General features: G+C 40.5%; 1 protein-coding gene across 3 annotated transcripts in view; it reads left to right on the top strand.

The window, feature by feature from the left end:
• The window catches only part of LOC140941753 (tRNA-dihydrouridine(16/17) synthase [NAD(P)(+)]-like), a 75,823-nt gene that overhangs the window by 16,697 nt on the left and 48,662 nt on the right, over window positions 1-10,464 (top strand). The window lies entirely within an intron of this gene.

Here is a 10,464-nt window from a genome sequence, read left to right as displayed (position 1 = left end):
GATCCACACCTGGATTATTGCTTGTCTCGGAGGAAATTGTAATGTTTTGCTTTTAGTTAATATTGTCTGTGTTCGCGATATCAAAAACAATCAGGTTTACTGATGTTTTTTTCCGATCAATTCTTGTTATTACCTGTCTAAAATACATTTCTCTTTTAAAAAAATTAATAAAGGGAACAAAAGGTTACATTTGCTAGTATTTTTTCAGTACAAACATAAATTAAACTGAGTGGCGCAAATAATAGGGAAAGAAGGTAGAGCCTCAGGAGTATTGGAATTAATATTTTTGGCGAAGTTGTCAAAGAAAGTATATCTGTCAGGTATCTCATGAAATGAGTTTAGACCGGAAAAAATGTCTCAAGGCTTACAGTAGAACAGAACATTAGGGGGTGATTACATGACACCGGGGCCACTTTTGCGCCGGCGCGAGTTCACTCCGGTTCCCTCCCATGGCTTTACCTTTGTTTACATGATACCACCACAAAATGTCATGCCGGCGCGAGTCACAACGGCGTGAGTTCACCCCCTTTGTTGTACCGGATCGAGAATTTCACTCCGGTGCCAAATGTCGCAACGGTATCATGTAAACGCGAAACGACCACCCTTTTCGGTGTGAAATCGGACTTCAGGTGGACTGGAACGGGTAGTGCATGCGTAATGTTTGCGATTTTGAATCACACGTGTATTTTATCAGCATGAAGTGCACCTTTAGATAACCGACATATGAAATGACCCATCATCATGTAAACGCGACACGAAATCAAAAAGTCATCCCGGTATGAAACTCGCGCCGGTGCGAGTTTTCTCATGTAAACACGCGCTTAGTTTCATAATAATTTTTGTATGACTGACTGAGGCCCCGGCCACACGAATCCGGATATTTTTGAAAACAAATTTTTTTTTACGCAAATCGGCCTTTTTTTTTGCTTAGAGAGTCTAAAAACAATGGAATCGGGTAAATCGCCTGGGACGGACGGTTTTTCCAGCAGAATTTTATAAAGTTTTTTGGGACGATTTGTCTACCTTTTTACTCGCCGCTTTAAACTCGTCTTTTACCCAGGGTCACCTTTCCATCTCGCAGCGCAGGGGATTGATAACCCTGATACCAAAGAAAGACAAACCGCTGCAGCATCTAAAAAACTGGAGACCTATAAGCCTTTTAAACTGCGACTACAAAATTGCAACAAAAGCAATTGCAGCAAGAATAAAAAAAGTTTTACCTGATTTGATAAACAATGATCAAACGGGCTTTCTCAAAGGTAGATCAATTGGTGAAAATGTTAGGTTAATAGACAGTATAATAACTTACGCTGAAAGCCAGAACATCCCTGGCTTTTTACTTTTTATAGATTTCGAGAAAGCCTTCGATACTTTGGAATGGAACTTTATTGAAAAAACTCTCCGCTATTATAACTTTGGTGACTCCTTGATTACCTGGGTTAAATTATTCTATAACGATATAAGCAGCTGCATTCAAAATAACGGTTGGTCTTCCGCCTTTTTCAATCTTACTAGAGGTGTCAGACAAGGTTGTCCTTTGTCCCCGTATTTATTCATTTTATGTGTTGAAATACTAGGAAATGCGATAAGAAACCACGATCAAATCAAAGGCATTTGTGTTTTAGGCACAGAATGTAAACTAAGTCAGTACGCAGATGATACAACCTTGATCCTAGATGGCTCAGACAACTCAGTTCACCAGTCTTTTAGTCTTTTAGATTCTTTCGCAACTATCTCTGGTTTACGAATCAATTACGAAAAAACAGAGGCTCTTTGGATTGGCTCTTCACGTTTGCAAAGAAGAGTAATCCCAGGTTTTCAACATATTATGTGGCCTGTTAATAAAGTTAAAGCCTTAGGGGTCTGGTTCTCTACAACTAAAGGCGAATCTTTAACACTGAACTATGAAGAAAAAAAGGAAAAGATTTGTAGGTTAGTTGATATTTGGCAATTCAGAAGATTAACCCTTCTTGGGAAAATAACGGTCATTAAGAGTTTGCTAGCTTCACAGCTAGTTTACATCTTGTCCCCTCTACCATCGGTGCATCATGAACTTAAAGAAATAAAAGATGTTTTCTTTAAGTTCCTATGGGATGGCAAACAAGATAAGGTCAAAAGAACAGAAATAATCAATGACTTTGCCGAAGGTGGTCTCAAAATGCTAGATTTACAATGTTTCAATCGCGCTCTTAAAGCGAAATGGATTCAACGATACCTAGATCCTCATAACAGAGGAAAATGGAAGCTGTTTGTAGAGTTCTCCCTAATAAGTCACGACATTAACCTTCTTTTGCAAGGTAACCTTAATTCGGATGATGTTGCCTCCCTGGGAATAGAAGACCCCTTTACTAAAGAGCTTATCGAAACGTGGTCACTTCTGAATTTTAAAAAACAACTTTCCAACCTCGGCGAAACACCAATATGGTACAACTCTCTTATACGTATTGACAACAAGCCTATCCACTATCGTAACTGGTCCACGGCAGGTATTTATTTCGTAAATGACCTTTTGGAAGAGGATTCACAATTTTTAACGTTTGATACTTTCAGGGAAAAGTTTGCGATAAAAGCTCACTTTCTACAGTACCACGGAGTGATATGTGCCATCTCGAATATAAAACGTAAAAACCATTGTCCACAAATGAACGGTGCTAAAACCGACACCAGAAGCCTATTATCCTCTGAAGCTTTCTGTAAATTAGCTTACAAATCTTTTCTAACTCAAACCGCCTCTATCCCTTGTAAAAGTCAGGAAAAATGGCTGACAGACTGCAACTTTTGCGACTTTGAAACGATTGATTGGGGTAAGTCATATACCCTTGCTTTCCTATGTACCAACGAATCTAAATTACGTGTATTTCAATTTAAACTTCTGCATAGAAAATTGGCGACGAACTATTTCCTTTTTAAAATTGGAATCAAATCTAATGATCAATGCAGTTTCTGTAAAGAAAGCTCGGAAACTCTTTTGCACATCTTTTGGGAATGCCCTTTCGTTAAATCCTTTTGGAATGAAATCAGTAACTGGATGAAAAAAAGCTCTTGCTTTCTTAACGAAGAATTCTCCTTTTTGACTTGCATAGGCCTCGTGAACGATACTACAAACCTACTTTTCCATCATGCACTTTTAATCGCGAGGTATCACATCTATTTCTCCACTCAAAAAGGCTTTAACCCTTCATGGGAACTCTTTTTTCGAACCGTTCTAAATTGTCTTGATTATGAAAGACGTTATGCCATTAAAACTGGGACTTTAAGAAATTTCAATGCAAAATGGGGAGCGTTTATCCAGGAAAATGATCTTTAGTCTTTTTTCCTTTGTTGAGATGTACGGAGAACAGCAATCGCGCTAACTCTCTAGGGGCCCTTTCAGGACGTTTCTAGGCGGATAATCAGTAATCGTGCGTGGTGCGTGTGTGTGCGTGTGTGGGTGTGCGCGTACTTAAGTAACTTTCGCTACTCTGTATTATATATCTGGACTGTTAAGTAATTACTGTATAGTAGCAATGTAATCATGTATCTATATGCTTTATATGTAAGTAATGTAATTATAAAGTGACGCAAATAAATAATTAAAAAAAAAAAAAAAAAAAAAAAAAAATCGGCCTTTTTCCACGCGAAGCCAGTCAATTCGTTCACCCAAACTGCAGTGTGCATTGCGGGCGTGCACTTCACCGAAATCATTTGCTGTAATACAGAAATTACGAACGTTGGATAACAGGATTGTATCTATGTTTCTTTTATAGAAGGGTATCACAGCCTGCTATTTTCTTAGGTTGTGAAGATACAATCCGATTTTCAAACACGATCAGAACGTTCGTAATTTTTGTATTACAGCAAATGATTTCGGTGAAGTGCACGACCGCAATGCACACTGGTTGAAGTTTCTCCCTTTAATACTGCTCTCCAGAGTGGTTTAAAGCCCCTCCCACATAATCTGGGTTTTAAAAATGCCCGGAATCGTGTGGACCGGGTCTGAATTAACGTAATCTAAGATCAACGCAAATTTATTGCTTGGGCGTTTCCATGGCGACGCCCGAGCTATAAAATAGGCTTCGTTTTTTGTTCTGGTACAAATTACCCTCCTGCGCATATAGCGCGTGCGCATAACAGTATGCGTAAAATAGGCCAGCAGACTTAACGAGAACACATGTCCACTTGCCTGCTGAGGTGAGCAAAGCCATCTGTATTCAGTGTATAGAACTCCGTGACCGCCAGAATGAGTTCTTTCATTTCTTATACGTGAAATCTTTATACCAAATGCACACGCTGGTAATCTCTAGACCTACAGTAAAAGATGCATGGCGAGCGAAGGGTTCAGTTCAACCAGACGAGACCAGTTTACTAACGAAATCTTTCGCGTGAACCTCATCAAGGAGCCCTTTCGAAGTTGTGAGCTACCAACGGAGTTTGAACAGAGGGTGTCTGATTAACTCTAGAGTCTTGTCGAAGGTATTAGAAATGCCTCCATATTGAAGCTTAGTTCATGCTTTGCAAAAGAAGAAGCGGAAAATGAATTGAGTACTTCAATTAGCTTTTGTCAGAAACCCCTTATGGGTTTCTGCTTTTGTGTAACTATATTCTTGCTCTTTGCTTTGATGTCATTGATTTTATCCTCTATTGTTTTTATGACCTCTGCTATACAATTACTGCAATCTAATGCGTTATAGTCACGCAAGCATCGTCTCCAGATATTGTCTGTTGTTATTTTGATATACGTTGCCTTTGAAGGCTGTGATTTCTTAGGTGACGTTTTTTATTTGAACCTTTTATATGAAAGCCCCAGCTCACGCCGTTTTTTTGCGTCTAGTTGTTTGTAAGCTCAAGGGCAGTAGAAAATTCCAGCGGGCAAATGCAACAGCTATACCCGTATTGTGCAAATAAGGCCCTTTCCTCTCGAATCCGTATATTTTTGAAAACTCATATATTTTTTTTTACACGAATCGACCTTCTGTCCACACGAAACCAGTGAATTGGCTCATCGAAACCGCTCTCCAAAGTTTTTAAATGGTTTATAAGGCCCCGTCTACACGTAGCAGGGTAAAAATATACCTGCCAACGTTTTTCGAGTCAAATGCGTGAGATTTTCATTAAGTCATGTCAGGGATTTCGAAAAAAACGTCCCAGCAGTTCCGAAGATTTCCGACGATTTTCCGAAGACTTCCGAACGTAGCCGAAACTGTCCGGAGATGTTCCGACGACTTTTGAGGACTTCCAAAGCTATTTCAGAAGACGACAATTTTGGCATGTTTTGATTTGATTAGGACAGGGAGTTATCTTTAAGCGACTTTTTTGGCATATTTTAGTGCAAATTGAATTGAATTTTCGTTAATAATTACGTGTTAAAGAACAATTTTTCCGGATTTGTTAGTCAGGCGTGAGAAATTGTCCGTGATCCGTGAGATCGTTGTCTTCAGTTTGCAGGCGTGAGACTCACGCATAATGCGTGAGAGTTGGCAGGTATAAAATATATGTGGTTTCAAAACTGTGCGGATTCATGGGGATGGGGCCCGGAACCAGTGCTCTAAGAGGAATTGCTATGAAGCCTACTGCTCTGAACCTTGTGAAATCCAGGTTTCGCAGTATCTATGCAAAACAATACATTTCTTAGTTGCGAAAGAGCTGCTTGAGAACAGTCCTGTGTTTTTTTGCACTGTAAAGATGATGTTTTCTTGCCTAGTTTTTTAAATATCTGTTGATGTCCTTTAAAGTGTCTTTTGCATTTTTGTTTGCATTTCAAAGAGCTATTGGTAACTTGTTTAACAAGTAGTCGCATGTTTGAGATTGAATTTGAAGTGTTGCTTTTCGAGGAGAATGCTATGAAATAGAATGAAGCTGATGAGATAGACGCGTATTGCTATAATTTGCAAGCTTCGCTAAAACGGGCAACTAGAACGTGCAACTTGTTATGCAACATTGCTGCAAAACGAGTTGAATAGCAATGTTGCGCGTTTTACCACCCACGTTCCAACCTGTTAGCAACCTAATTTGTTGCAAGGCAGGTTTGATGTGGGTGGAAAACGCGCAACATTGCTATTCAACTCGTTTTACAGCAACGTTGCAAGACATGTTGCATGTTTTTTGTCGCCCGTTTTACCGTACCTGAAATGGGAGTAGGGACCTTATGAAACTACGACGGCGACGGGAACGGGAACGTCTGAAGCCCAATGGGTTTCATGAGCAAAAAAACAACTCTGCACGTGCATCGCGCTTTTTTGTTCATTTCCTCGCCGTTCCGGCACAACAACGACGTGAAATGACCAAATTTTATGTTGACAAGAGAACTGGAACGGCAAGGCGCTAAATTTTACTATCTCTGTCTGAACTCGGACGCGGTCCCCTCTCTTCAGTTCCAACCTGACTTCCCTGCTTTCAGGTAACTTCTGGCTGACTTGGTAAAAGGTAGAAAAAGTTTCAGAGGATGTGAAGTCTATTTTCTAGCGACGTTTTCATTGGCGTCGCCGTTGTCGGGTCGTAAGGTCCCTTCTTGTTTCTCCTGAGACGGGAAAACTACAGTGTTGTGTTTTTCTTTCAATACCTTGAGAGAAGTGAAAAAAAAAAAACTCGAACTCAGAAGTTTTTTCCTTGTTATGCACCCAGTTCCACCCAGCCTCGTTCCCAGTCATCCTCGGCGATTTTCGGATGTGACGTCACTTGTCTAGCTTGTCTGGAAACTCGCAGCACCTCTGCTCACTCGGATAGCGCAAAGTGGCCTGGGGAAGAGGCTGAGTTCCACCCACCTCCTTAGCAAAGGAGAAAGAAAGAATAACCATGGGAAGGACGACCATGCTTGCAAAACGTTAATAGCATGAACACCTTTCCTTTTTTTAGTGCTAATTATTTATTATCATTATTTTCATTTTTGTTCAACGAGGAATATACAGAATCGTCAGTGCGTCTGAGTAATGAATGAACTGAAAAGCTTTAAAACGTGAACAGTTTTTTTAAAACATCTAACAGCATTCAACATTTGTAACCCTTTGAACTGACTGTGGAGTCCATTCACTCATCTTTTGATGAAACACTGTGTCGAATGCTTGATATACCTTCTCAAACAAAAGGATCTTAAAAGGAGAAATTAAGGATGCAAATATGAGCACTTTTTCTTCTGATTTCCAAACACTCGTTAAACATGTTAAATTTCCTTGCATTTTCTTTATGAATTATTAATGAGTTTGAGAAACGGGAATGTGAAATAAATTTCGGTTGGATTCAGTTGCAGTATGTGGTATAATCGTCACATTTCCTGAGCTAAAAAATTTCTGAGGAAATTTCTAACGGGCAAATGCGAACGCTATACGCATATGCTGCAAAGAAATCAAACCTTCCTTTGTTGGAACGAAATCTTTGCAGAAGGTATTTAATAGCCACAACTCAGCGTCAGCGTATATTGCTTGCGGTGCAGGTGTATACTATCCTTAAGCATAGTATTTACAAATCTTTTCCCATAACATTTCCCAAAGTGTTTGCAGTCTCTTGTTTGGCTAACAATGCTTTGTACTGTAATGTCAACTGTGAAATTGTGCGAGATCAGAACAAGGGTCATGGCCCCAAAGACAACCCTGTAAAGATTGCAGTTGCCATGACAACGAGGCTTGCAGTGTTGACAACACAGGTGTTACACATGTCCTGGTTGCAACATTTCACAACGCAACTCCATCCAAGCTCTTTGCATTCCTCGTCTGAACAGCCTTCCGCGTAGTCACACTGCTTGACAAACTCTGTTATCTGTACTCGCTTGTCGTTTTGTTTTATTTTCCTGGTTATCTTTTTCTCCGTACACACATTATTATCGTCTGGACATATCACTCCTTTGACCTGATCATTGCAGTTCTCCCACGATTTGTTAGAGTAACAATGGTAGCAGGACAGCGAGCGCTCTTCTTTGTTATCTGTGAAGAGATGTAAATATTTTCAAACCTGCATTTACTTTATCTGAACAGGAGCCCATGATTAACCCCGAGAGAGCAACTTCCATGCGCTTGTTTTCACGGACTAGTTTATTTTTTAGAATGGTTTTGGCGCGAGTTTTGAATACCTTTTAAATTCCGCAAACCAGTTCGCAAAACCTACATACCTAAAAATGATATTTTTACCTTTTTTTGATATCTCATACTTCGAATGCGCTCGTAGACATGGTGGAGATTCGATTTTTGCGGGAAAAAGTGCCCTAAAATGTGTCTAAAAATAAACTGGTCTGTAAAAACGCCGAGACAGAGGCCTAGTATGGGAGTTGCTCGCTCCGGGTTATGGTCTCCTGATTTTAATACTGAATATCTCCACTCCCTGCTTCTACTCAATCGCCTTTCAAATTGCCTCTTCCTCAGCCTGCGCCACAGACGAAACCAAACTCTGGTTAAGTCCGTCTGCGAAACAGCGCCGGAATCCTTGCTCTGGGTCGCCATCTGTGTACCAGGATTTGAGTACGCGCCATGATTGGCCTGATATTAAAGCCATTGTCGATTTGCCAATAAGAATGAAGGGAAATTCGAAACGCACTTCCGGTAATTCGTTGAGTCCGTTGAGGGCCCAAAACAAGGATATCGGTGTTGTTTGCGTAGACGTTACTTACCAAGGTTACATTACGTCTGCGACGCAGGCTGCCTCTTCCTTAACCCCTTATACTCAGGTCATCATATACTCTTTTGCATCGTTCCCCTTGAGACGACACTCGCATTTAGTAGTCTGCTCATCCCTTGTAAAGACGTTTATTTTTGTCTAACAAAATATAGAGTACGAGGCTTCCCTTCTAGCAGAGGCCTCTCATGGCAAGACAAAAATAGGAGAAGGAGAGAGACCGGCTCTGCCGCCCACCGACGCGTTCGTTTATGGAGCCGCCGACCAGAATTTGTGGTCGAAACTTACTGGTTTTCAAAACCAGTTTCGTTTAAAGTGCAATGCGCGTGCCCTGTTGAGAATGTACGCCGGAAATTTCTGAGGCCACATTTGTTATCGCACAAACCGGTTTAGTAAATTTTGTGGAACGGGACCTGGCCCCAGTTGTTCTAAAGGTGGATAGCGCTATCCACTGGATAAATATCGTCCCACTGGATAACGCAATTGGTTTTCCTAATGCTTATCCACTGGATAGTGCTATCCACCTTTTTGACAACTGGGGCCTGGTTGTTAAGAAAACGCCGGTGCATGCATAAAAAGAAACGCGTCGGAGGCTGGCAGAGGTCTCTCTCACCTTGCGGTCATTTTTCTTTAGCTTTAAGAGACCGTTGACAGCAGGGAACTACGAGGCTTAAGGCTATTTATGAACGTCGCAGGCCCGTTTATTTTGTACCTTGGAGTTTTGACGAGGGTGTGTGGTTTACTTGACTGTCAGGAGAAGCGGGAAACCATAAAAATTCTCTTTCCCCACGGGCCGGTCACTCTTGCAATACTGACAATTTAAGCTAACGTTTGAGTCACTAAAAGCTTTCTGTTTGCATTGATGCGTGTTCATATCAAATATATTCACTTTGTTTGCGCAGTATAGTCCACATCGATAGAGCATATTATGGATTTGTTGTCAGTTTTCGTTTATTCTTTACTCTTTGGTGGTCAACAAGGCTGTACTAGTGTGAAGGGAACGTTTGAAAATTCCTTATTTTCGTAGAAATTCGGGTGGGGCATTATCCTTTTGAGTGGTTATGTAACTCTGCGGTCAGTCTAATGCGAATATTGCGGTCGATGTTATAATATCCTTTACTTTTTATAATTGCCGCGGTAAAAATTTATTCTCTGAGGAAAGTTTACATGTATATTAAAATGACGCATCTCGCTACCATACCATGGTTAACCATAGTTCATAAAGGATCTTTTAAAACTAATACTTATAACCAGAGGATAAAATGCAGTATAACTCAGTTCAAGGCAGCTGAAACCGGAAAAAAATCTTCTTCAAATATTTATATCAACTGGTCCTATGTTTACGAAGATGAAAATCAGACCTCTGAGGAAAGCAAACTCATAATTTTGACGTGAATAAGTTTATCCTAGTCTAGTCAAAATCAAATAAGCCATTTCTGAGTTCCAAAAAATCTCACTTTCAAAGCGAGGCTAAGTGCGAAGCCGTTGTTATAAAAATGATTTTTAATTATGATGCAAATAAAACTCATTTTCACAGCAAAGGTTTCGCACTTAGCCTCGTTTTGAAAGTGAGATTTTTTGGAACTCGGAATCAGTTCGCACCTGTCGTAAGGTTTTATCTTCTGATGTAAACCGCATGAACTTGTAGTTCAGTGAAACATTTTAGTCTTATTGAGTGATAAGCCCGCCGAAACAGCACAGCTGATAATCTGCTAGCCTGCAGGTGTTATTTCGCCGTGCGCGAAGCTCGAGAGCATAGCGCGGGACCCCAATAGGTTTTCTGGGAAGCGGGATTCGCCTTATGTGAAGGTTGGGATTCGGGATTTTAAAGTAATAGGGGGGCAAGATTCGTGATTGATAGCATGCCCGGGATACCTAAGTGCTGAA

The sequence above is a fragment of the Porites lutea genome, chromosome 6 (genome assembly GCF_958299795.1).
Source record: "Porites lutea chromosome 6, jaPorLute2.1, whole genome shotgun sequence".
NCBI classification, from domain to species: Eukaryota; Metazoa; Cnidaria; class Anthozoa; order Scleractinia; family Poritidae; genus Porites; species Porites lutea.
This window is presented reverse-complemented; position numbering and strand designations above follow the sequence as displayed.